Genomic DNA, 25,863 nt, shown 5'->3' on the forward strand with positions numbered 1-25,863 from the left:
TCCACAGAATCCCCCCCAGGGGGCCTTCTTGCCTAGGTTAAGCCTGCAGCGTCTCCAGATCTCCGGGAGATGAGAGGAGCTAGTGGAGAGACCACTCTGCCCTGTCATGCGGTGCTCTGCCCAACACAATGAGTGGCCATCCCAGCGGGAAACTGGATGCCTCAGCCCCGTGTAAGGGTCCTGACTCATCTGGGCCGATCATGATTCAGAGCTCCAGCCAAGAAATTGAATTCAGAGTTTTAGCACATATTTCTTTTTTCTTTTTTGACACAAATTGACTTCGGGTCTGGCCTCTTTGTTCCTGAGACTATCCATCCTCCTTCACCAGAATTCCCCTGATAAATATTAATGAGATTGTTTCCTCTGATTCTTGAGAGTTAATTAGGTTTGTGACAAGGGAAGTATGTGCATCGTGGAACACAGGCGGCTGTGCTTCTGGGGAAAGCAAGAGGGAAAGAAATGATAATCACTGTGAGTCCTGGGGGGGGCCCATGGATATGCAGGCCATAAACGGGACTGCTACAGTAGTTAAGGGCAGCTGGCACGCGCCTTCTGACCTCCAGAGGGTCCTGACGAAGAAAGGCGGAGTTTGGGCTCTCACTCTGTACTGCAGTTCTGCTCGGGATGTTTTGCTCTTGCTGTTAGGAAGTGGGGCCATTGGTCTAGCTTCTCGGCCTCTATTAGAATGTCCTGTCAGAGGAGTGTTTCATTAGGATGGTAAATTGCCCCACAAAATAATCAGCACTAAGAGAGACCTATTAAGTCTGGGCCAGATTCATAAGCAGGGGTTTCCTCAGTCCAGCATTTTTTCATCCCCAATGAGACACCTGACAACCATGAGTACCCCCAAATAAAGCAACTATCACACTAAATGTCAATGTTTTCCTTTTAGAAAAATATCTTAGTAGCCTGCAGCCCACTTTCTTTGAGATCAACTGTGTTTTCTTTCATATCCAATGGCTAAGGGACATGTACACAACTGTTTCTTTTACCTTTTTATGGCAGGCCTGTACAAACCTGCATAAAAGGAGGCAGAGAGTATTATGAACTTTCATGTACCAACAATGGTCAGTTCCCGGCAGTCCTATCTCAGCTAAACTCCCACCCACTTCCCTCCTCTCCTTCACTGCTCTGAGGTAAATTCCAGATATTATGTAAAAAAAAAGTCCAGCTATTTTACAGGGACCCCTTGTATCCCCCTTATCTGGTCTCCTTCCCACCTCAAATGTTTTATTTTGAAGTGAATCCCAAGTATCACACTTTTTAGTGATCTTTTTCTTCTTTCAACCTGATATGTTTGGGTATAAAGTCATTATTCATTAGTCTTCATAGACTTGAACGTGTTATAAAAACAGGTGCCACAATTAACATGCAATCAGTGCCTTCTTCCTCCACATGGCTCTATTATGACAATGAATCAAACTCTAGAAATAAGTGAGCTTAATGAAGGAGACCCTACGATGCAAACAAGCCATGCCTGCTGCAATGCATGCAGCTTTTCTATTTGCTAGGAGGCAGCAGGACAGTCAAACAGCTTGGTTACTCAATCAGATTTCATCATGTCAAGAATCGGTTACCCATGTATCATTTTCTAAAAGCTTTTTGGTGTAAATAATATCAGTATCAGGAGCTTTATATGCATTTATAATGCAGAGCTGTATACATCGAAGGTCTGAGATGAACACACAGCATTAAGAAATCACACCAAGGACGGCACCGATGCATGTGTACGGCTGGCTTCCCACGCGGGCAGTATGCAGTCCCTCATAGCCGCGTCTCCTTCATGTGGTCATCCCCACCCACTTTGGCTCCTCTCAGTGAGTCACCAGCTCCCTTTGCCAGAGAACAGTCTTTTGTGTTAGGGGAGCCTGCTTCTGCAGGTTTCTTCTCCACTTTCGTCTCTTTCTGGCTGTCTTACCCCCGTTCCTCTCCATTGTAATCCCATGTAAGTTTTACAGCTTTGTCACTCTCTGATTTTCCTTACTTCCCTTCTTCTTGCTTGTTGATTGTTCACTTTCATCTCTTTTTTCTTTCTCTTTCTCTTTCTTCTCCTTTGTATGCCTCCTAGGGGATGGTGAGGGAGGCAACTTTCTTTCCGGAGACCTACACTTTTTAGGAGAACTTGTGCCATTCCTGCTTCTTTGTCGTCTCTCTCTCCTTGCACTTCTGGACCGTCCAGCTGTGCTATAACTTTTTGGTGGTGTTTTAGAATGTTTTTTTCCCTTTGTTTTCTTTCTTTTGGTCTCTAGTTTTTGATGTGTTCCTTGACCTCCTACCTTTCCTTGGAATATCTTCTCAGCCTTGGACTTTTGGATCGTTGCCTACTTCTTGGCTTAGAATGCAATCTCCTTCTTGATCTGCATCTTGGCTGCCTGTGCCTGGAAGATATGGGAGTCCTCTTTGAGCATGATCTTGAACTTGAGTGCCTTTGCTTTTCTGCTTTCTTCTATCGCAGAAGTTAGGGACTGTGCTTCTCATACTCTTCATGGCTTCCTCTATTTACTAGATGTATCTGATTTCAGCTACATTAAAATCCTCCAACACCTTGACCTACTTAAGGTGTTGTTTGTTGACACAACAAATTAACCTTCTTATAGTTACACCTGGAAGGAAACATTTGAAACAGACAATCCCTAAGGCCTTGTGGCTGAATTTTTGTGGCTTTTGTTTCATTTTGAAAGGTTATATAGACACTAACCTTTTTTGATGACTAATGAGGCTTTAATACAGAAACAAGATTTCAAATGAAACGTCTCTGGCAGTGAGTAAATAGCAAATTTTGAAGTAGAGCTGTGTACTTTTCATAAGGTGTTTGGGAATTTTTTCCCCTGAAATGATTTATTCCACATCTATATCAGTGAAAGCTATCTGCCTCGCCCGAGTCCATTGGTAAAAGAAGATTATATCTCTTGTCCTGATTTCCAATGTTCTACTTTTATTAACTTGTTTTAATCTAACTATTGCATTTTAAGTTGACTTTCATATGCTTTTAAGATAAGACAAATGTACGTGTTAATGTACTTTTTATTTGCTCTGTATAAAACCAGTGCATTCGTGTTACTGTTACTGCCATAGTTATCCAATGTCCACAGTGATTCCATGTTAAAGCAAAGTAGTTAGGCAACTGTTTTCTTAGTTATAGGAGTTTCAAGCTTCACTTTTATGCAGTAAAAATAAAAGTAGTCCATGTAGATATACAGTTTCCGAAATTGTTTTATGACACTTTGATGGTGAAACCCTCAAACTTAAAAAACAAAACAAACCAAAACCCCAAACCAGGTGCGACCTGGTTGGCAGAGAAAGCAGGAGTCAGAGCCTAGTGAGCTCCACTCTCTAGCAAGGGTTCGATACAGTTGGAAGACGCAGTATTTTAGTTAAGCAAAAGCACAAAACAAAGCAAATACTCCACCTCCAGCAACAGCAACGACAAAATAAAAGAAAAAAGAAAAACATAAGACCTACTGTATCTGATCAGACAATTCCCTATGAAACCAGATGGTTTTGTTTTTCAAAGATTTTCTCCTATGTCATTCTGGAAAAGGATGTTTCCACGAACACTCACCAGAATCCACATACCAAATAAAACACACTCTCCTTCCATCTCCGTTTCTGACACACAGGCATTGTTCCCCCTGCTTAACCTTTCCTGATACTTCAGTTTCTTCCCACCCCTCTGCCTCCCCCGTGAGTCTGCCCTGGCCGAGGCTGCTCTGCTTAGCAACAGTCTCACACACGGTGGCCACTGTCCTGCGAGGGGGCTCCACGTGGGAATGGATGCTGGCCGAGAGAAAGCTTCTTATCTAAAGGCAACTTACTGGTTTTTAAAAAGTCTTCATGAAGAAAATTGTGTGTGCCCAGCACACTTCAGCATAGATAAATAGCTGGAGGTACCTATGGCATTTTTAATGCTCCCTTTCCTCCTTGCATTACTGTGATAGTTTCTCTTCCAAAGCAACCCTGCCAGAAGCGAGGGATGAGAAGATGGAAAACTGGTTCCACAGAGAGCTGCATGGCATCTTCCCAGCGTCAAGTTCATCTTCTCTCTGTGGAGAGGGTGTACCCACACCCTGTCCTGTAAGCCTTCTCCCAGGGAATCCTGATCATGGCCTGGAAGCGTATTTAATTAGCAGTTAACCATTCTCTCCCAGGATGGTTCTGGGATGGATGCTGCTTGGGATGCAGTCTTGGGTGAAGGCTGAACAGAGGGCTCTGGGCCTTCTCTCTGTGGGCCTGGGAGCTGTGGTAAGAATTACTGGAATATTTTCTTTGCCTGAAAAGAAGACAATACATAAAGACGAGGCTAAGTAAACAAAGGGAAGGGTACAGTCTCTGATGTTCCTACGTGCCTAGCAAAGCAGCTCAGGGTTGCACCTGCGCGGTGAAGCAGCAGTCGGAAGTTGGGTTGCTGCCACACCCAGGACTTCCCTCCTGTTTTCACCGGAGATTTTCTGTGAGGTCTTGAGATCCTGTCTGCAGAGGCGAGGCCCAGCAAAGCCCTGCCAGTCATAGGCTCCAGGCTGTCACAGGCTCCAGGCTGTCACGGGCTCCAGGCATCAGTGAACTCCTGCTGCAGTGTGTCACCTGCTTAGGGGACAATATTCATCTTTCTCAGCAAAGAGCCCCAACCTCACTTCCCAGATTCCTTCTCTGATGTCAGTGACACAGATGTGGAAAGTGTTCCAAGGTGTTCAGCAGTCGTGGGGGTGTCACTGCTTTTATTTTTTTCTTTTAGCTAGATTCTTCCCTTTCTTCTTGCACTCACCACTCCCCAGTGTGACCAAAGTAAACACCGGAATGGGGGTTTTCACAAAGTACCAGTGTTGTCACAAACAGTCTGAAATTCATTCACTTAATAATTTCTCCAATGCTCATTTACTATCACCTACATTGTAGTCATCATACTAGGTAATGAAAATGATTAAAGCAATCCTGACACTGTTAGGCAGCTCGTTAAATAAACACACACACACACACACACACACACACACACAAACACACCCCATCACAACGTGATTAGGGTTAGAACACAGGCATGGGTTTAATACACTGAGATAAAAAGGGGAGAGTGAGTAATTACCTCTCCCCATCTTCCTCCTTTATTCCTTCCTCCTATTTTGTATTATTTGGGGAGTTTGTGGCATTGAAAATCCGAAGGTCTTGTTCAGGGTTTGGTTCTATATCTACCCTGCTACAAACCTGAACATCGAAAGTAAAAAACACGCTGGTTTCCTCCATCTACTGCTCTCTGAGGGTAGACTGACTCTATCTGACAGCAGGGGATGAGAGAGGGTTGGACGAGGTTAGGGAAAATCCACCTCTGCCATCTGCCTGGAAGCGTCTGATAACACGGTTCTCGCGCTGCTGGGGCAGAAACAACCAGGAAGACGCCTGCTGCACAGGCTGGGGACTCCACACAGTGACCAGGTCAGCGAGCGCGCACACAGTTGTGTTAACTATAGGAGAAGGGAAAAGCTGGTCAAATTATAGAAACTTTCATTGATCTCCACCAGACTTCTAAATACAGGTGACAGACTTTGAGTTGTCCAGTATCCCGCATCCCAGTATCTCCCTGTGGCTAACGGAGGTCATGGCACCCCCTTACATGCTGACACAAGTGATTAATGTCCTGATAGGTGCCCAGCAGAGCCTGGGCCAGTTCCTCTGGCTTCCCAGTATTAGACCCTAAGATGCAAAATGGCACCTCGCTCCCTGTCTGGGAGCGCGTCTGACCTCGGTTCTGAGGGTGGCTGCGAGTCCCCCTCGGCCTACTGGCCCCCCAGGTGTCGACTCGAGACACTGACACGAGACGGAGACTGATTCATGGAACTGAACAGAAAACCCCCACAAGAAAAAAATATATAATAAAGGTGGTATTGGGAAGAAAAGACAAAGAGGGATTTTTCTTTTTCATTTCTGTAAAAATTTTTTTCAACCACGGTTTACATTGAATATTATTTTGTATTAGTTTCAGGTGTGCAGCATAGCGGTTAGATAATCATGTGCTTTACAAAGCGTTCCCTCTGAGAGTTCCAGTACCCGTCTGACACCACACACAGTCATTACAGTTTTATTGACTATATATCCTGTGCTGTACTTACATCCCCATAACTATTTTGTAACTACCAATTTGTACTTCTCAATCCCTTCACCTTTTTCACCCAGTCTTCCAAACCCCTTCTGGGATTTTTCAACAAATGGTATTAGGACCACCAATCAAGCACTTGGAAACCATTACTTTTCACATGCATTCCCCTCTGGACACTTATTATGCCCACCTGCTACCTCCTGCCTCCCCTTCTTCCTTCACTGAAACTTGCTGCTCTTCTCTTGCCTTTGCTTTTTCTCAGAGACTGTAGAATCATTGTGACCTCCACCCCAAAGACATCCACAGAAGTGGGCCTTGCCTCTCCTCTTTCTTTTTAGAAGGGTGAGGTCATGCCCCTGAGCCCCTGTGGCTTTGAACTTGTGACATGAAGTAGCAAGACTGTGACAGCACAGAGACAGTGTAAATGCTCACCCCATCCTCACTGAACTTGACACCACTGAGGAGGCAGCCCCTCTTCAAACACTTCAGAGGAAGCAGTCGCCCTGGGGCCTATCTGCAGGGCCTCTGCCAGGAAGCCTTGGACCACTACTTGTAATTCACCTGGTGTAAGTCGCTAGGGCTGGGCTGCGGAGCTGACTGTGACCTGAGGCTAGCCTGGGGGGAGTCAGTCCTGACAGGCCACCAGGCCTAGGGTGGCCACCTTACTCAGACAGCCCTTTTGGATGACTGTCAGTTTTCACACTTCCACCTTCACAATAACCTGGGCACCACGATGACACCCAGCATGGGGACCTGAATTGGCCAGGAAGGAATTTTAACGTGCTCAAAATTGCAGTGGGCCTCAAAGAAGTTCAGGGACCTCATAATTCCCGTAGGAGTTATTTTTCCTCTTTACTCTCAGCACCAGTCTGAGTCACTCATTACAAAACAGATTCCTTTCTCTGGGTGGCTGACATTGGTCTTCTGAGCAGGGACACTAATAGCCCATTCAGCACCTTTGCATAACGTAGACGAAAATACGCTTCCGTTGGGCAAACAGTCCCACACTCAGGGGCACAGCCTGTGGAGTCCACCCAGACGTCCTTCTGCAGGGGGAAACCTGTGGAACTGTACCTGGTGAGCTTCCTTCTGAGGCCCCTGCTTTCTAGAGAAACACCTAGTTACCCTCTTCACTCACCGAACATCAGGAGAGCAAGCACATGACGGTGGTGGGAAGCTAGCACTTCCTAAACCCCAACCATGAGCTGAGGAGTTGAATGTGTTCTTTCATTAAATCCTCTCAGTGGGCATTGTTACTGCTCTTTCACAGACAACAAGGCTAAAACATTTGCCACAGGCTCCAGGACACAGGTAGACACAGAGGATAAGCAATACACACAGAATTGGAGCCCAGGACTCTGACCCCAGGGCCACATCCCTCCCACCTCACTCTGCTGGGAACACACAGGAGCACAAGGCTGGTTCCTTCTCCCAGAGAGCAGAGTTCAGTGGGGAAGAGAGATGACCTAGAAAAATGTCCGGCACTCCCTCTATCCTGCAATAGACGCCACTTCTTCCTCGGAATCATGGCTCGGTCCCAGCTCACCCGTGCATTTGGGAGCCCAGATTTTTGGGAAGGATTTCTAGGCTTTGTGATATTCCATTATGTCTATGCTCACCACAGCTCCTCAAGGCTCAGCAGGTGAAGGGCTTTGCTTAAGACTGCAGCTTCTAAAAGGTAAGGACGAACTTCCAATGAAGGATATTCTCTTTCCAAGACTACCTTCTTCTCATTACATCACACTGTCCCCTGGGTTCCTTGGTCGAGAGGAACCCTTCCTGGGTTCCTTGGTCTGCCGGGCTCACTGCATAAAAGCTGCAGACCAGGCATTGGACAGTCTATCATAGGCAGTGAGTCCACTGTCTAGGCCAGCTCTATAATCCAGGGCAGCGAGTCCACTGTCTAGGCCAGCTCTATAATCCAGGGCAGCGAGTCCACTGTCTAGGCCAGCTCTATAATCCAGGGCAGCAAGTCCACTGTCTAGGCCAGCTCTATAATCCAGGGCAGCGAGTCCACTGTCTAAGCCAGCTCTATAATCCAGGGCAGCAAGTCCACTGTCTAGGCCAGCTCTATAAGCCAAGGCAGCAACAGGTGCTGGCACGTGAGCTTTGGCCATTAGACTTGATTCTTGCCTCCAGTCTAATGGAGGAGACAGGGTGCCTAAGAAAGTGGCAGGTGGTCAGGGCAACCAATTCCTTACTCAGCATGGAGAGTGTGTTTGGTTTGGTTTAATTTTTTTATTATGGGAGATATAAAACTCAAAAGAACTGTACAACAAGGCCCAGGATCCTGCTACAATGGTGATGAACACAGCCAGTCCTTGGACTTATTTCCACACCCTCCAATGCATTATTATAAAGTTAAGCCCACACATCATATCATGTCTTCTGGCAATGTATAAGTATGTACATTGACTCTAAAAAACACAGCCACAGGAGTATCACACTTAAAAAATAATAATTCTCGAGAGCTTGTTTGGAGGTTCTGCCAGGGGAGCGCAGCTACTCCTATATCCTTGACTGAAGACCGGTCCTCTCTTCTCGTTGGGAAGGTCGTCCTCTTCGACTAAGCGCGCAGCTTTGGGAGGGATGCACATGGATCGGTGAGGGAGGAAGGGGACACCCGCCTGGCCAGCCAGATCAGCCGAATCAACCCTGGCAATCAATGGGGTGACAGATGTCGCAGCCAGATTGCCCTCACATCCAAAAAAATAATCATTCCTTAATATTTTCAAATATTGTTAGTGTTCAAATTCCTGAATGTATTTTGCATATTGATTTTAAGTAGTTTGTTTGAATCAGGATCCAAATAAAGTCCAAACATTGAAATTAGTTGTCTTTCAAGTCACTTTTTAAAAAAGATTTTATTTATTTATTTTTAGAGAGGGGAAGGGAGGGAGAAAGAAAGGGAGAGAAACATCAATTGCTTGTCTCTTGCACATGTCCTGACTGAGGACCAAACCTGCAACCCAGGGATGTGCCCTGAACGGGAAGTGGACCAGTGACCTTTCATAGGGTGGTGGGACAATGTCCAACCACCCTGATTAGGGCATGAAGTCATTTTTTAAGAAATCATCACACCAGGATATGTTTATTGACTTGAGAGAGACAGGAAGTGGGGAGAGAAGGAGAGAGAAAGGGAGGGGTGGGGTGGGGGGCTAGAGGGAGTGGGGGAAAGAGGGGGAAAGAGGGGGGAGGGGAGGGAGAGAGGGGGGAGGGAGGGAGAGGGAGAGAGGGAGAGGGAGAGAGAGAAACATCACCTGATTGCCTCCCATATGTGCCCCTACTGGTGACTGAACTTTCAACCTCGGTGTGTGCCATGACTGGGAATCAAACCCGAGTCTTTTGGTGTACAGGCTGACGCTCCAACCAACTGAGCTACCTGGCCAGGGCCTCTTAAGTTACTTTTAATTTATGGGTTCTTCCTCACTCTCTCTTTTTGCAGTTTACTTGCTGAAGAAACCAGGTAATTCATCCTGTACAATGTCCACATCCTGAATTTTGTTGAATACTTCCATATCTGGGGCAGATTTGCAGGGTAAAGGATGAGGCGCTCATGAAAACGTGCCCAGGAATAGGGTGAAGATTATAGACTGCGGTGTCAGAGGGATCTGGTTTCAAGTCCCTGAACTATAACTGTACACATTTGAATTAGAGTAAGTGACCTAATCTTTATTTCCCATTTCCTAATCTATAAAATGGGCTTTAAAAAGTGACAGGGCCCAGCTGGTGGTGAATTCTAAGAACAAATGATAGAGAGGCAACTGCACAAATCTTTAATATCCACAAGATGTGACCCAGGGGTCCCTGTTCTCCGTCCTCTCCCAGGCTTTTCCCTGCCCAGTGGAAGGCGCTGGTGTGCTCACTTCTGGGAGCATTCGCCCCAGACCAGACGCCTCCCGTGGGCAGTCTGTGCTTTTGTTTTACTGACATGAAAGGGCACTCCTTGACGAATGACTTCCTAAGTCTGAAATCTAATCTGTTTCTCAATTTCCCTGGTGTCATACATGAAAGCACCAGCACCAGCCAGAACTGTGAGAGCTGGTCTGCGACAGCCAGCTCAGCCTGGCCCTTCTCTTGCTGGGAGCGAATGGCGACCAGACAGTGAAGTACTGAGCCCCAGCCTCCTGCCTCACACTCTGGACGCCATGCCTGTTCTGCAATTAGGGCCATTGGCTGCATGTCCCCCCTTCCCACGTTGAAGCACCATCCTCCACCACATCTGTTCTCCTTTTCGGCTTTAGATCTCTTCATTGCGTATACTCCACGACCATGACATATATCTTGCTTGTGTATTCCTGTTGATTAGTCTTTCCTTGCTAAAATGTCAGCTCCACGCAGCCAGGCACTTGGCCCTTTCATTTGCTCCTGGATCCCCAGCTCCTGGAAAGGTGTGCGGCCCCGGGGAAGGCAGCCCTGCACGGGACCAGACTGTGCTGAGCAAAGCCTTTCAGTTGTCATTTGGGGCATCCACACCAAATGACCACTCTAGCCAAGGTGACATTAAAGGTTATAAGAAATTACCATTTGTTAATGTTCTTCGGATTTCTATCATGCTTATTTTCAAAATTTGGTTTGGTGTTTATGTTCCTGTCTATAATTTATGTTCTGTTTCCAAGCTGTTATTCACTAAGCCATCTGGGAAATCTGCAAATCCATTACCCACAATTACGAGAATCTCGTTCTTATAAAAATCGTATTACTGGTACCTGCCAAGGTCTCCAACATTTGGCACCAATCTTTCGTTTCCTCCCTTTCAGGTAATGTTCATTGCTTCCTTAGCAAAGGTGGTAAAAGCTCCGGATTTTTACTGAGAGCCTGTCAAGCATCTTGTATCAAGGAAATAGTATACATTTTAAAAAGTCATCACAGTAATGTGGTACCAGCAATGCACATATTCTTTGGGGATACAGATCCCTTTTAATTTCTCTGTCATCAGCTTAGATGGGCAGTAACAGGGCTGTGGAAACGCAGAGAGTGTCTGTCAGCCCAGGAACTTGGAATGCTTTTCGGTCACTCTCAGTAACCGCTCTAGTTCACATTTGAATAATCCTTATTCCAACAAGCTCACAGGGGTTTACAAAATGCCCCATCCTGGCCACACTGCAGTGGCAAATCCCCACAGAGAACTCACTCCCACTTACACCTTGACCCCTGGTGGCCTCAGGTCCCTGGGCCTGTCTTCCAGCTCAGCGTCCAGCTTCTTCTGCTCTGCCTAGGCCAACGCACTTGGATGACCTTCTGACTTGTGATCTGGCATCTCACCCTTGGACATCCATACTGTAAACTGAGGACCAGGTATACTCACCTCAGATTTGATTCTGCTCCCTGGGGACCTGGCCAGCTGGGCCATTTGAGTAAGAGGAGGAATTTGATGCTTAGCTCATTCTCAACACATTCCAGAGGCACTGGAATATGGTTTGACAATGTCTTTTTATGCACAAAGGTGTTCACGCATGTGTTTATACCCCCCCTCCAACTTGTAATGGCCAGGTCCTCAGGCCCTAAAGTTCAGACCTATTTAGCTAATGACCAGGTGCTCTCTCACCAGGGCAGCAACAAACCCAGTGACCACACAGCTCCCCCTGTGGTGATGCTAAAGACGTGGGTTCTGCAGTGCACACCTTCACAACTGGGTGCTGATTTAAAAAATGTGCTCCCCTCGATTTCCATAGTAAAATACATTCTTATAAATACAGAAGATACCTAGGGAAAGAAGCACAAAACTGAACACCCACAACCTCGCCACCCAAGGAAAATCACCAACCCCATCTCTTTCAGTTTTTTATAAAAAGAATGTGAGAACCATAGATGGTTTTTTACCTCCCTTTCTCTCCTTCCCTCATATGTGTATTTCCCTTTCTTTTCCTGTTTTGTATGCTTAATGAAACAGGGGCTCCAGAACAGTAGATTATTGAAAACAATGCTTGTCTTTTTATTAGTCCCTCTGTTCTTCTTCGTCATCTGTGCATGTTTCAGGAAAGACACAGGGCTCTAGCATGTCCCTGGGAACTACTGGTCGGGAGGCCCACTTTGAGGGCGAGTGTGTGTGCTTTCTGTCCCTTTGTACAACTGGGCGGTGCTGGTGCATGCACGTGGCTGTGGACGCTGCCTTTTCTCTTTTGATGTTAATGTGTAACATTGAAATGAAAGTGATTTTGTGAATGAATTCTTCTGTGGAGTCTACTGTCAAAGTTGGGTCAAGTTTAATTTTCATTCCCTAAAGATCTGAAGTTATAATACAATCCGCCACTCAGAGATGCCCCTGGTCTTTACTTCTGGAGGAGAGCTAACTGCGTCTTCCCATCTGCCACTGCCCTGCGGCTGCTGGGCTTGGTGCAATCAGCACACTTCCTGCTGGGGCGGCTGGGGCATGGACAAGGTGGGGCAGTGGGCTTATGCTACTCCTGCCCTCATGGGGCTGGCTTCTCACTGACGCTCTGTCCGACAGCTATCACAGATCCAAGCTCTGGGGCTCAGAGTTGAGCATTTCTGTGGGGGTGCAGCCTAGTTCTGGCTTTGTTCTCTATCTCCAGGTGGGGTCCTCAAGGCTTTCTGTGCTTCAAAAGCACTGGATATGATGAAATAAATGCTCGAAAGGCTGGAGGGAGGAGGGACCCTCGCTGGGGACCTAAAGCAGGCCTCAAAAGCTCAGAACAAATACTGTGCGATCAGAGGCACATCATGGAACTGCTGGCTTCTGCTTCTTCATCCACCAAAGCAGGTGTCAGTCAACACCTCTCCCTCCTTCCGCAGGATACGGAGATGACCACAGTACTGTGTCCAGGCACCATTGTGAGCACTTGATCAATATGATCTCATTTGGTTCCTACAACTTAAGATCAGGGAACCACTATTATTTCCATGATGCAGAGGGTGGAACTGAAGCATGACAAGGTTAAATAACTTTAAGATTACACAGTCAGGCGATGCTGATGCCAAGATTTAAACAAGGCATTGTGGCTATATTGCCTCAAATGAGAGATTTCTAAGAGTGCTTTGAAAGGGCAAAGGGCTATACAAATCCAGATTGTAATGGTCATCATTATTTCTCTCAGAGAGATGTACCCACAGCAGTGAGACCTTAGGGGTAAGGGCTGGGCCTTTCCAAATTCTAAATGGATGCTACCTGCCCTTGCCCCACAGCCTTGCAGGCAAATTCTAATCTATGCACTAGTCCCCAGGACAGAGTTTGTGCATCAACGCACCAGCAGATCCCTATTGGACCTCCATTGGCCCGGTGGAGAGACAGCTTCACTGTGCAGGTTACAGCTCCCGGGGGACCTTGGCTGCATTGCATCAGGGGAAACATTCACATCTCCAGACACAAAAGTAACTTTGAGCATGAAGACCAGATACGAGCATTTCTTCCCAAAGCACGCACATTCCTAGGAAAAGCATCAATCTGCGCGTTGGAAACGGGTCTGGAAACTGCGTTCCACCACTGATGTCACAGCTAATAAGCTGAAAGTTCTCTGAAGGCAACAGATCCTCCTGGTTGGTTGGGCCTTCAATTAGCATCTATATAATTTAATAACAAAGCTGTCATCATTTCCTATTAATTGGGTGCCACGATACTGACGAGAGGTGCCACATGCTTTGGATTTGTCATCATCCTTTTAATTTCCCCAAGCTATTAAAAATAATTTTTTCTCCAAGTATGACTCTTTCCAATGAAGTCTGAGCCATTTCTTTTAAGCTGCTCTTTTATCTTGATTTGATGGAAGAGAAGAAAAATTAAACCCTTAAAAATTCCTACAGGAATCCAGCCCTACAGCTCCATCCATTTATTCATGAGCAAGGGTGGCAGGGATCACATCAGGAAGCCTTTGACTGGAGGTATTAATAGAACGGCGGAAAGGAGTTAATCTTGTATTAGATTACAGGGGATAGGAAAGCTGTCATCCACTTGGTAGCAGCTTTCTCTATTTCTAATCACCCATGCATTAGGGAAAAGCCTTAAATGCACATTAAAAGGGTCTCCAGGTTTTAATGCCATTATGACGCTCCTTTTGCAGGGGGCAGCCATTACTTGTAGTGTTGCTAGTCCTGGATTAAGTCCCTGGCCCTGTCAGGGCTACTGAGAAAAACCTAAAATGCAGATTTGAAAAGAAAGTCAGAGGACCTAGCAAATGGAAGGGGAAATGGTAGCCACACAGTGGAGAAACCAAACGCCGCCTTGACTGGGTGGTGAAAATTCACGCCAGTGAGTGGCGGGCGGACATCACGTGCCTCCAGACGTGTTGCCAGGAGGAGGACGTGCCGTCGCCTCGCTGGCACTTAGATTTGGAGAACATGACATGAGTGGGACCAGGAGGAAACATCGGGCCAGGAAAAAGCAAAGACCAGTTATCTTAAAGGCGTGTTTTTAAATAATTTTAAATAATTCAAAAGTGCAAATATATATATTTTCTACAATCTTTGGATGGTTTTTGGAAATGTATTTTCAAAGCTGCCCATGTTATAAAAGGCAAAGAAAGGCCGAGGAGGCAGTCCAGGTTAAAGAGACACGACAGCTAAATGCATATGTGGTTCCAGTTTGGATCCTGTCCAGGAGGAAAACCTGCTGTGAAGCACATCCCAATAGTGATACCAGAGCACGGATGGCTGGTGATCAGATGAAAGGGCTGTAACCATGCTAAACCTAGGGAAGCTGGTAACCGCACTGCGGTAACGTAAGAGAAAGCCATTTCTAGGAAACGCACGCTGAAGCATTTAGGGGTGAAGGGCATGATACATGCAATTTCTTTCCAAGTAGTTTTAGAGATAATTACATACATACATACAAAGAATGACAGAGAAGATGTTAGCATTCAGTGAACATGAATAATGGGTACATGTGTGCTGCTTGTACTATTCTTATAACTTTTCTATAAGTTTGAACTTATTTACAAATACAAAGCTGTTTTAAAAAGTCACTCAATTTTGTTGAGATGTCAATTCTCCCAAAATTAACCTATACATTTGACATGGTTCCTATCTAAATCCTAGAAGAACAAAATCCTTTTTCTCTTCTAGGCTTGCGCTGGGTCTAGAAGACCCACCAGCTTTCCTGGCCTCTAGGTAGAGATGGCAGATCATGGGACTTCTCGGCCTCTGTAATCACAGGCCAGTCCCTCATGATATCTGTCTATGCCAGTGGTTCTGTTTCTCTGGAGAGCCACAACACTACACAATGCTAATACAATGCTAATACACAGCCCTAATACCATGCTACAGCAGGGATAAACCTTGAAAACATTATGCACAGTGAAGAAGCCAGACTGCATGCACTGTACAATTCCGTTCACAGCAATGCCCAAAGGAGGTAAACCTACAGAGAAGGGAGACAGATCAGTGGTTGCCTCGGGCTGAAGGTGAAGGTGAGCTGCTGCAAATGGGCCCAAGGAGACTTTCTGGGGTGACAGAAATGCCCTATCACTGAATTGGGTGACGGTCATACGGCTCTGCCTACTTATGAGCATCACAGAACCTATCGGTTTGCAATGGGCAAATTGTATGCTATGCAATTTCTACTTCAATAAAGTAGAAATTATAAAGCCACTTAAAAATTGGTAGAGCTAAGTTGAGAATAAAACTGTACTATATAAGGCTTCCATGCTGTCAGACCCTTCTGGTAGGATTATGGCTGAATCAGAATGTCAGCTGCTATTTCGGAAGGTGGCGAGCACAGCCATTTTATGGCAAGTGCAGGAAAGGTGAAGAATGAAGCCAGGCATTCTGGTGGCTCCTTCCCTTATACTGTTCCTTTGATCCCGTGACAGCCCCTGAAGTTGATACCACTCCCATTTTGCAGGTTTGGGCTCAGAGGCTGTTGGGATGTCAGAGCCGTGTCAGCAGGGCTTGACAGAGCTGGACCTCATACCAGGGCACGTCTTGGAAGTAACAGCTACCATGTGGCTATGTTGGTTTACGTAGCCAGGCATGGGAGGAGAAAAGCCTGGAGCCAGGAACAGTTATAAAGTCAGCAACTACATTAATGGGATGTAGTTTCATCAATTTCATGCTTAGGCCCAAAGGAAACAGCAACCACATTACTACACAACCATTTGTCATTCTTAAAGCTTTTTAAAAACCACAACTGTAACAAAGTAATCAATGAAAATTGGATTTTCTTGATATTTCATTATGACAACAGATTTTTCAAAGGGAACTATCATAAATACATGTGATTGGATCTTCAAAAATCAACCTTGGGTTAGTAAATTAACAGTATTCATTTTAAGAGTGTATATGGCTTTTTAATGACTAAGGCAGGCTTTCCTGTCTCGCTAAGACTGCATAATAAGTGAACAAACAAGGATCAGATTCCTCCAGTTTCTGCTTAAGTTTCCTGACTTTAGGAGAAGCACGTTAGGAAGCTATTTTTGGAAGTATACTGACTCAGCAACTTATGAAATTACACTAATTTTCTATACATAGTAGAATGTTTAAGAAGGCACCACAGAGTTGTTTTTGGCAAATCTTGATGAAGTTCATTGTCCATGAGATTTGCCACTATTATGGAACATTTCCTTTGAAAGGTCCAAAACTTGCCCACTTCCTCCCTGTGACGTCCGCCCCCGTGTGAACCTGCACATACATGGCTGATGTGAGGCAGGTAGAGTGTGCCGTACATGTGCCCTCCAAAAACGATGTTACCACTGAGATATGTAGAACAGCGCATTCCAAGTGACAGCACTAAATAATGTATAAACATAGACAGTGATGTTTCTTGAGATATTTCGCATCACTGTTGGCTCTAAACATCTGTTTCTAAAGAGATACTGTAAAATTGAAGATGGGTGTCATGCAAACAGACAGCTTCATTATCAACAAGCCTCTGGTCCAGACCATATTGCCTGGACCACTTCAGCGTCTACTCGCAGAACTTGCCAAGAGGCAGTTAAAATAGCGGGTAGAAGGATGTGAGGTCCACCGTTCTGTCTCTGGCCCCCCTCAGACTCGAGGCTCCACCAGGGAGTGCAGGAAGAGGAACCCGAGGCCTAGCACTGTTTTCCTCACACCTGAGGGCAGGTGTGGCAGGTGTGGCACACGTGCAGGTGCCCCAGGGACACAATATCACGGGATAAAGCTGACCTTTGGAGGGTCAACAGTACATGAAGACTGGGGTAAAAACACTCATTAAATGTGAATTAGAATAAAAACTTCAGAAGATTCATGAAATTTTATACTTTTAATGAGAGGCTTTGGAATATATTTCCAGTCCACCAAGGGTTTAAAGTCCCTGATATGTAAAGTTTGGGGTGCATGTTCTTGCGGTCCCGTGCTGATGTGCGCCAGTCTTGGTTTTCAGTGAGATCGTCAGCAGAGAGAACCCCAAAGTCACACGTTCCAGCCTCAGACCAAGTGGTCAGATCATGGGCTCGTCGGATGTAGGATGGGAGGACCTTCCTGGTCCCGTGTTCCCCCGAACCCCTCCTGCTCAGTTGTTGTGTGGCTGGGACGAGGCCTGCAAGTGCAGCGCAGATGCTGGGGCTGTCTATCAGGCGTGGGCCAGAAGGACAGAGCCTGGTCTCCTGCCCCACAGTGGGAGGGTGGTGGGTGCGCTCACCGCGTGTGCTTCCTGAGCTGTGGCCGTGTTGTGTGCAGATCGGGACACCAAAGGACAACAAGGGACAGTGAGCGATGTACAGCTTAAAACATGGGTTTGCCAAATGTGTATGTATTTGTGCTGGGCTTTGAGTATTAGGAGCGTGGAGCTAAATGCAATGGAAGTGACGGTCAGTCCGTACAGGCTTGCAGAGGGACTGAAAAAATACGCTAAACGCTTTTCTATTACTTGTCTTTTCCGCTAGTCCCATCAAACCATTACTTTTATTTCCTAAATATGCATTGTCAAGAATCCCCCAAAGTAATCATTAACAAGTGAGCCAGCCGGGGCTTGTAAACCATTTTACAAACACGAAAGACTCTGCACATGTTTATTCTCATTCTTGGAGCTAAATTGAACAATGGCATAACACAGTCTTTCCAGATAATGCTTTGTAGCAATGCTCACTGTGTGTGATAGGAAACGACACAGCCCCTCCTGAACTCTGGTTAAACCCGACAGGTGTGTCCTTCTCTGGGTTGAGACCCATCAGAATGACCGTTGGAGTTAACCTCTCAAGCCTGCGCCTCATGCACTACACGCTGCTACTGCAGAAAACGCTCCAATGTTCTCCGGGGCCTATGTGCTGGTTGTGAAAGAAGGATGGCTTTTCTGGAGGCACCTGGCTTGGCATCAGAATTGATGCAGGACTGCTCATTGTGTACTGGGCATCAAAGGGACAGGGAATGGAGTATCTTTCGAATGCTGCTCTCTAAGTTTCCTTACATGCTCTTAGACAACCAGCCCCTAAACCATGGATGCCTCTTAAATCACAAAACAGACTGTAGACTCTTTGCTTGTGTGTGTGTATCAGGGTCTCTATAAACTATATTTTCTTATTTTTTGTATTCTTATGTTCTGGCATGTTGAGCCTCATAGATCTGAGGAAATCAGTCTGCCCCTCCCAGGGTTAGTTAATTCTTAGAGACAGTAAACTTGCCTGAGTCTGCCTTTGACATGCTGAGCCCATACTCCTGTTCACTTCTATTTTGTTGGGCCCTGGTAGTAGAGCAAACCATCCCTCTGTCCTAATCTCCCCAGAGCCAGGCACTAGGCAAGTAGGAGCCACTCCTACAGGCCAAGGCCCAGTAAAATTTTTTACACTAGCCAATCCTAAACATGTCTACCCTGCTTGCCTTGCCTCCCAGTGAAGATTCTCACCGAGGCTTCCCCTTGCTCCCCGTGCCTCCTGACTGGCCCTGGCGCCTCTGTGCAGCCCCGCATGGCCTGCCGTGCCTGCAGTTCCTAGAGGTCTGTGAGGCTAAACTTCTTCCTCCCTGGCAGTCGTTTCCATGTCTATGTATCTTCCCACACACGATTAAAATAAATTCTGGGTGCATTTTTCAACTGGATAATGTTTTATCTGATTGTATCCATAGTCAGTAACAGCAGAGGCGGTAAATCTCCTCTATGGAACACACCCCCAATTTCCCTTTGCTGGGACTCTGTTGCTCCAAGGCTGGCTGGGTTGTTTACTTAGGTGTTTGTTTTATGCTCTTAAAATGTGCTCGGGAACAATTTCCTCCCCCTTTACCCCACACGAAAAGTCCTTATCTTTTGATCAAACACGTTAGAAGCTTTCAATGACCTGATAAATGATACAGTGGCTATGGAGCAGGGGAAGGCATGGACCGAGGAGGCAGCTGATGGAGGCCACCCAAGCCATTACCACACCTCCCTAAGGCCCCACTGACCCATTGCAATTTCCCAGAAACTTGGAAAAAATCAGCTATTCCTACTTTTCTCACTCTGACGTTCCACCTTTCTCATTTCTGGTTTTCAGATTTATCACTTCTTGTGATAGAAAGACTTTTTAAAAATGTGCTAATAACATGATAATTGCATTTATAATTGGGGAGAGTGGGGAGCAGATGCACGATGGCTAACACGGGGATGGTGCAGGAGGAGGGTGTGTGCCAGGTTGAGGATGTGTGCTGGCCCAGGGGGATGGGGACCATATCCAGTTTTTGCTATTTACCATATTGTCATAGACAGAGAAGAACAGTGGGCCTGTCTCCTAAGTGAGAAAAAACAAAGAACTGTCCTATGATCCCCTAAGATTTCTGATAGTTTGGTCCAAAGTTGTCCAAAAACCTTACACACGACTTGGCTATCCCCATGGTGGACCAAGCAGTAGAGGGAAGCATAACCCCGTACATTCCTCCACTCCACGCCGTCCTCTAAACAAGTGCACTGCAGATGGAAAGATCCGTGCCTGTGCTGCAAATGTAGGTTCAAGACAAGCCCCATTAATGCTCTGTTCCAAAACACGGGCCGTCCTGCCCCCACCTACACAGGAATGCTGGAGAACCGGGCTTTCCCTCCAAATCAGCTTGTCTACAGGACGTCCGAACACCCAGATTAAAGGAGAAGGGCTAAACCCACCTACTGGTTGGCTACTTTATCTGCCATTGAAGTTATTCTGTTTTTATTTCCCACCACTGAAATAAACAAAGACAATTTGTTTCTCTGGTTGCAAGAGTGGCTTTATGGCTACCAGGCCACCCAGGAGGCACTGAGCAGCAACAGCATCATCCGATTTCTTGAGCCTTCACCTTCATGAAGCTGTGAGCTTGGTAATGTCTTTCACTGTTCCTACATTACACTGGCCATGACCAAGCACCAACAACCTCCCACAAAAGTGCCCTTCCTCCCCAAAGTTCAGATTTTCCCAATGAAGTCAGGTAGGCAGCTCTCCTGGAAACCTATCTGAGACAAATAATCTGAAAGAATGAAAAAGACACGAGCAACAGGATGTTCTTCACACTTATAATTTGAAAACACTATGTACAGCCTAAACGTGGAGCGGTAGAAAGGTAGTTAAACAGAATGTCAGCATTGCACAGTGGTTAGGAATGCACAAGAGCGTAGGCCTATCTCTGCCGATGGCTCACTCGCTTGCTGTGTCATCTTGGGCAGGTTATTTAACCCCTCTGAGCCTCTATTTCCTCATCAATAAGTTGAGCCTAACAGAGCTGGTTAGGAGTGTGAAACTAGTGTATATTTACAAATACTATGAGGCTGAAATGAGTTAACACATATTATAATGTTTATGTACCTAGAGTGTGAGAAGCACTATGTAAGGATTTAACAAACAAAGTGGTATCTTTTCTAGAAGGGGAGTTTTTGTAGCTTTTACAAAGATCATTAATAAGGCTGTACAACAATGAGGAGAATGCTTCTCAGAGAAAAGGCCCATGAAAATCATTAGTACTCTATGTAAAATACAAATACGAACATTTATCAAGGGACAACATCAAATGGAAATAGTTATATTGAGGTTGAGGGGATTTTTTGTTTTCTAGACACTTTGTATAGCTTTTATAAGTTTTAAGGAAGTTAGGTTTGGTGAGGGGTGGGTGAGTTCTTCCCGGGCCTCTGGTTGGAATGAATCGCCTGGTCCTCCCAGTAGACCTGGGGGAATTGTCTGCTCTGCACAGAGTGAATAGAAACCTACTCACAAGAAATCCCCAAAGAGGGAGATAAATGGGAAAAGAGAGGTTTCAGCGGTCAGGAGTCAGGGAGAGGGACTAAAGTCAGTGGGCTGGCTCTTCCTCGATACTCGATCTCTGACTTGCTAATGGCTTGGTCCATTGGGGGAGAGCAGGAGCTCAGGGCACCGTGGCAGGTGGATGGACAAAGACATCAGAGAGATCAAAGCATTTCAGACTCATGAGATAGAACTACAAGTCCACAGTTAGTGAAATAACTGGCAAAATAAATAAGCATCTATACCGAGCATCCCTCCCTCTCTTTCTCCGGCCTTCGGATCGCATCATCTTTACCAGGAGGACAGCTTCTTCCCCGGACAAAGCAGCGTCGATACACGGCAGTCCTGTCCTTTGGGTTCACCCCACCCCTTCTTCTTTCTCCCTTCTCATTAACAAAGACTCTCGAGTCTAGAAAGAAACCTTAGAGATGGCCTCCGCCAATGGTTCTTATAGCCTACTTGTGGGGAATTTAAATATATACAGGTCCCTGGGCCTTAAGAAGTAGCGGCTCTGGGGTGGAGCCCAGGATTCTACTTCCTAAATCTTTCCCCACCCCCAAGGTGAACTCCAGTCACATGTGGGAATCATAAATAACCTAGATCATTTTAGTGATTGAAATGAGGGACCCTCTTTCTTCTGCTGCTTGGCCACTTATTTTTTTTCTCTACCTTCATCCCACTTCTGTCTTTCTCTACTTCTCTTGAAATCCTTCATTCTTGTTTCTGAGGTGGTACTGGCATTTTAACAGAAATGGAAATCCCAACCGGGGAAGGGAGGCTGACAATATATTGTCACCGATAAACACGCTGGCATTGTTCCAGCATGGCCCAATATCCTGACATCTGTCTCAGGCAGGGAGAAGCATGCCCGAGCCACGCACACATCTGTCCTGGCACCCACACGGGGACACAAACGAAATACTCTAAATTAAATTCGAGTGAGCTATAGGCCTAATGAGCATTATTAGTGTGCTTGCATGCATTTAAGAAAAAGCAACTGTTAGACTGATGTGGTTCTGACTTCCTTCAGAGACCAAGAGGCTCTGGGGGGTGCAGCTCAGACCCGGGCCTCGTTCTGTTGTCTCAGTTGGATACTGAAGACTAGGCCCTGCAGGAAAGTGGGGACAGCTGAAAGCACCAGGGGGTCTACATTCCGGCTGGTTTGTACACCCTGCTCTTCCTCCTGCTTAATGAGAAAGCTGTTTGCTGAGATTAATACCTTTGAGTCCGTCAGACACACTTCCATTCTAACCTCGTTTCCAGCAGTCATCCTGACACTCCCCTTCCCATGCCCCCCGGATCTTTCTGTGCCAAACCTCAGCCCCACTGACCACCGACAGCCCCTACCACCTCTGTGCTGCACTGCGAGCCTCACCGCATCAGTGGCCTTGGCTAAGGCTGCTCCCTCCTGGATCCAGCCTATCTCCCTGTTGAGGACGGAGACAGATATCTGAACACACAAGGCCCAGTGAAAATGTCAGTTTATTGTTTTTTATTAGTGGCTTGGGTTTTTTTTTTTTTGGCAGCTCAGCAACCTGGTATTAATAGCTTAATAGTTACATGATACTTTTCAGTTAGCCTGGCTACTTGTTATTTTGAGTTCTGGAAACACGAGCGGAAATACGATCTCTGTGTGTGTGAGGTTTTCACACACAGTGAGTAAATAGAAATCCCTAGGAGAGTTCTGAGTACACTGCCACCTCTGTGAATCTGTAATTTCTGTTTTAATGTTATAATGGCTATTTTGCACGCAATGAACTAAAACAAGTAAGGGCTCGGGGGCAGATAATCTAGGATCTAAATCCCAACTTCGCTGACTTGATAGCTTTAATGCTTCTTTTATTACTTTGACTTAGTTTTTTTTTTTTTTTGCCTGTCTTCAATTTTGCTAAGATTCTTTTTTTAAGTAAAATTCTTTTGAGAACAAACATAACTAAGAGAAAGCCAAAAAGGGGGGGGGGGCTTCTGTTAATGTTTGGACCAGGATGTCAAGGATAGACTCACTCAAACACTGGACACGCCAGGAGCAGCAGGAGGGAAAAGAAGGTATGGGAGAACTTCGAGGACCAGGAAAAGTTTGGACCTGGGCCTTTCTCAGTCTTAAATCGCTCTGTCTCGTTCTTCCATTTTAAGAGAAAAAGAGGTTGCTCCCCTATTGTCTGCTGGCTAGAAAATGTTTGCCTTCATTCGGGGGCCTCAGTGAGCTGCGTGCCCACGTGCGGTTTCTCTTCCTCTGCAGGCCCAGCTGCGGTGCCGCTGTTGCTTCTTTAACAGCATCACCGCTGGCCTGTACTTGTGTCTCCCTCTGGAGCCGATGAGGCAAAGGAGTGCCGCCAAGCTGCCTAGCAGCCAGGGGTAGGCCTAGCACTGCGCTCATTGTCTCCCTCCTGACTCCCGGTGTCCTCGGAGGTAGGAAACACATGCACTGGACAGTCCAAACTCCAGGCCTGGTTTTGCCAAAGAATGCTCTTGGGCCAGTCACTGGACACTTCTGCTCCTCACTGAAAAAGTGATGAGCGGGTTTCTAGATAACAGTATAGTAACAACTGACCCTGACAATGGGCATTATATTTATAGCTCACATAATGCTTTCAGGTTTTATATCATGCTCACGACTTTCCAGGTAGGTGGATGTATGAGCACCATTTCCATTTACAGACAAGGTAGCCTTGCTAAGGACCACCCACTAAGCCCCAGGTGACATGGCTAGACAGTGGCCAGCAGGCTCTGCTCTGCCCACTTCTCCATCCCTCCCTCCGGAGCAGGTTGCTCACAAAGGCTCCTTCCAGATCTAAAAGCTACGATTCTTAGGGTTTGGGGAAAATTGTATCTATTTTCCGTGTCAGAGATTATAATAATCTCCAACCTTGTCCTTTTCATGAAACAAATGAGAAAAGTGCTTATGACCTATCTGTTGATAATATGTAACCTTAGCATCCCAAGTTTTATCTCAATTTATAATTTCCCCATGATTTATTGTTACAAAAAAGTACATATGGGGAGTAGCTGAAAACACAGCCTTTATATATATTTTTTATTATTTTCTTATTGTTCAATTATAGTTGTCTGAATTTTTTCCCCACCCCTCCCCCCTACCCCAGCCAAACCCACCTCCCTCCCTTGCTTCCACCCTCTCCCTTAGTTTTGTGTGTGTGTCCTTTATAGTAGTTTCTGAAAACCCTTCTCTCCACTGTCCCCTCCTCACTCCTCTCTGGCTATTATTAGATTCTTCTTAATTTCTACGCCCCTGGTTCTATTTTGTTTGCTTTTTTCTTCTGTTCATTATGTTCCAGTTAAAGGTGAGATCATATGGTATTTGTCCCTTACCTCCTGGCTTATTTCACTTAGCATAATGCTCTCCAGTTCCATCCATGCTGTTGCAAAGGGCAGGAGCTCTTTTTTTCTCTCTCTGCTGTATAGCATTCCATCGAGTAAATACACCACTAGTAAAAGAATGTCCTTTCCAGTAAAAATCTTCCCACCCTAGAGCTGTTTGGAGCTCTATGAACATTGGGGTGCACAGGTTCTTTTGGATTGGTGTTTCAGGGTTCTTGGGATATAATCCCAGCAGTGGAATTGCTGGGTCAAAAGGCAGTTCCATTTTTAGTTGAAAACATAGCCTTTAATATACTCCAAATACTTTCTGCCCATAGTAACACTCCCAACGCCAATGAAATTTGATTTCAGTCAGGGAATGTACATTACTCAGCTGGGTCTGCTCTCATTAGATTGAAATGGCAATACATTTATTTCTTTAAAAACAATTCTTCAGGAAACAGTAGGACATATGGATGCTTGAAATCTCATACATCTGAAAGGACCCCAAATTGTTAATCGGTCTACATCATTAGAGGGGATGGGCTGGCCTGCCACTTCCTGACTTCACCAGCTCAGAAGCAGTCATTTAATAAAACCTGATGTGCCTTTAGTTGTAAGTAGTTTCCATCAGTAGTGAGAGAAGTTTAAAAAATAATCAAGGAAACCAATAAAAATACATCTCAACATTGCTACTTGGGAAATAAGTTGATGCTATCCTCTTGTGAAGAATTAGCACAGGAGGCAGACCCCCCATCTCCAGAAATACTCCTTACACCAGGATTTCAATTCAATTGCCTGGAAACATTCGCATATGAAGGAAGTGGAGAAACTTCCTGCACGGAGTCCCCATGGGCGATGGCTCCACGCCTCAGCACTGTGCCTGCTGGTGGTTCTACAGTTTCATCTGGCTTCTTAACTCTACACTGAAATTTTTTTTAAAAAAGCGAAACAGCACAAAAACCATGGTTCCAATTTTATTGCCTCATTTTTCTGAGAAGTTCAAAGCATTCTGGAGCCATATGTCCATCAGCTCCAAACAGCTCTAGGGTGGGAAGATTTTTACTGGAAAGGACGTTCTTTTCCTTACACATAATACTATTGGTTTCCTTCTGTCTGATGGTGCCCTGTTTTTATAAAGAGGAGAAATACAAATGCTTATTATCCCCAAAAGCACTTCTAGTAAATTAAGTTCACTCAAATTGCATCAGAAACAGCACAGAGGACTAAACACAGAAGAGAAAGTTAATAGTCACACATAACAAACCCAAGACCTTCTGCACACCAGTGCGGTCTATCTTTGGCAAAAGGATGGCAGGGCTCCGACCTGAAGTGACTGCCTTCGGTGTACTGAAGCTGATTTCTGTGTTACCAGCTGCC

General features: G+C 45.7%; 1 protein-coding gene and 1 pseudogene across 1 annotated transcript in view; both read right to left on the minus strand.

Moving 5' to 3' along the window:
• TMEM108 (transmembrane protein 108) overlaps positions 1-25,863 on the minus strand; it is a 140,806-nt gene that overhangs the window by 51,575 nt on the left and 63,368 nt on the right. The gene's annotated exons all lie outside the window — the stretch shown is intronic.
• LOC118997490 (serine/arginine-rich splicing factor 11-like) lies at positions 1,765-2,477 on the minus strand (annotated as a pseudogene).

This window comes from Sturnira hondurensis, unplaced genomic scaffold (assembly GCF_014824575.4).
Source record: "Sturnira hondurensis isolate 20B ecotype Veracruz unplaced genomic scaffold, ASM1482457v3 Scaffold0013299, whole genome shotgun sequence".
In the NCBI taxonomy this organism is placed as follows: Eukaryota; Metazoa; Chordata; class Mammalia; order Chiroptera; family Phyllostomidae; genus Sturnira; species Sturnira hondurensis.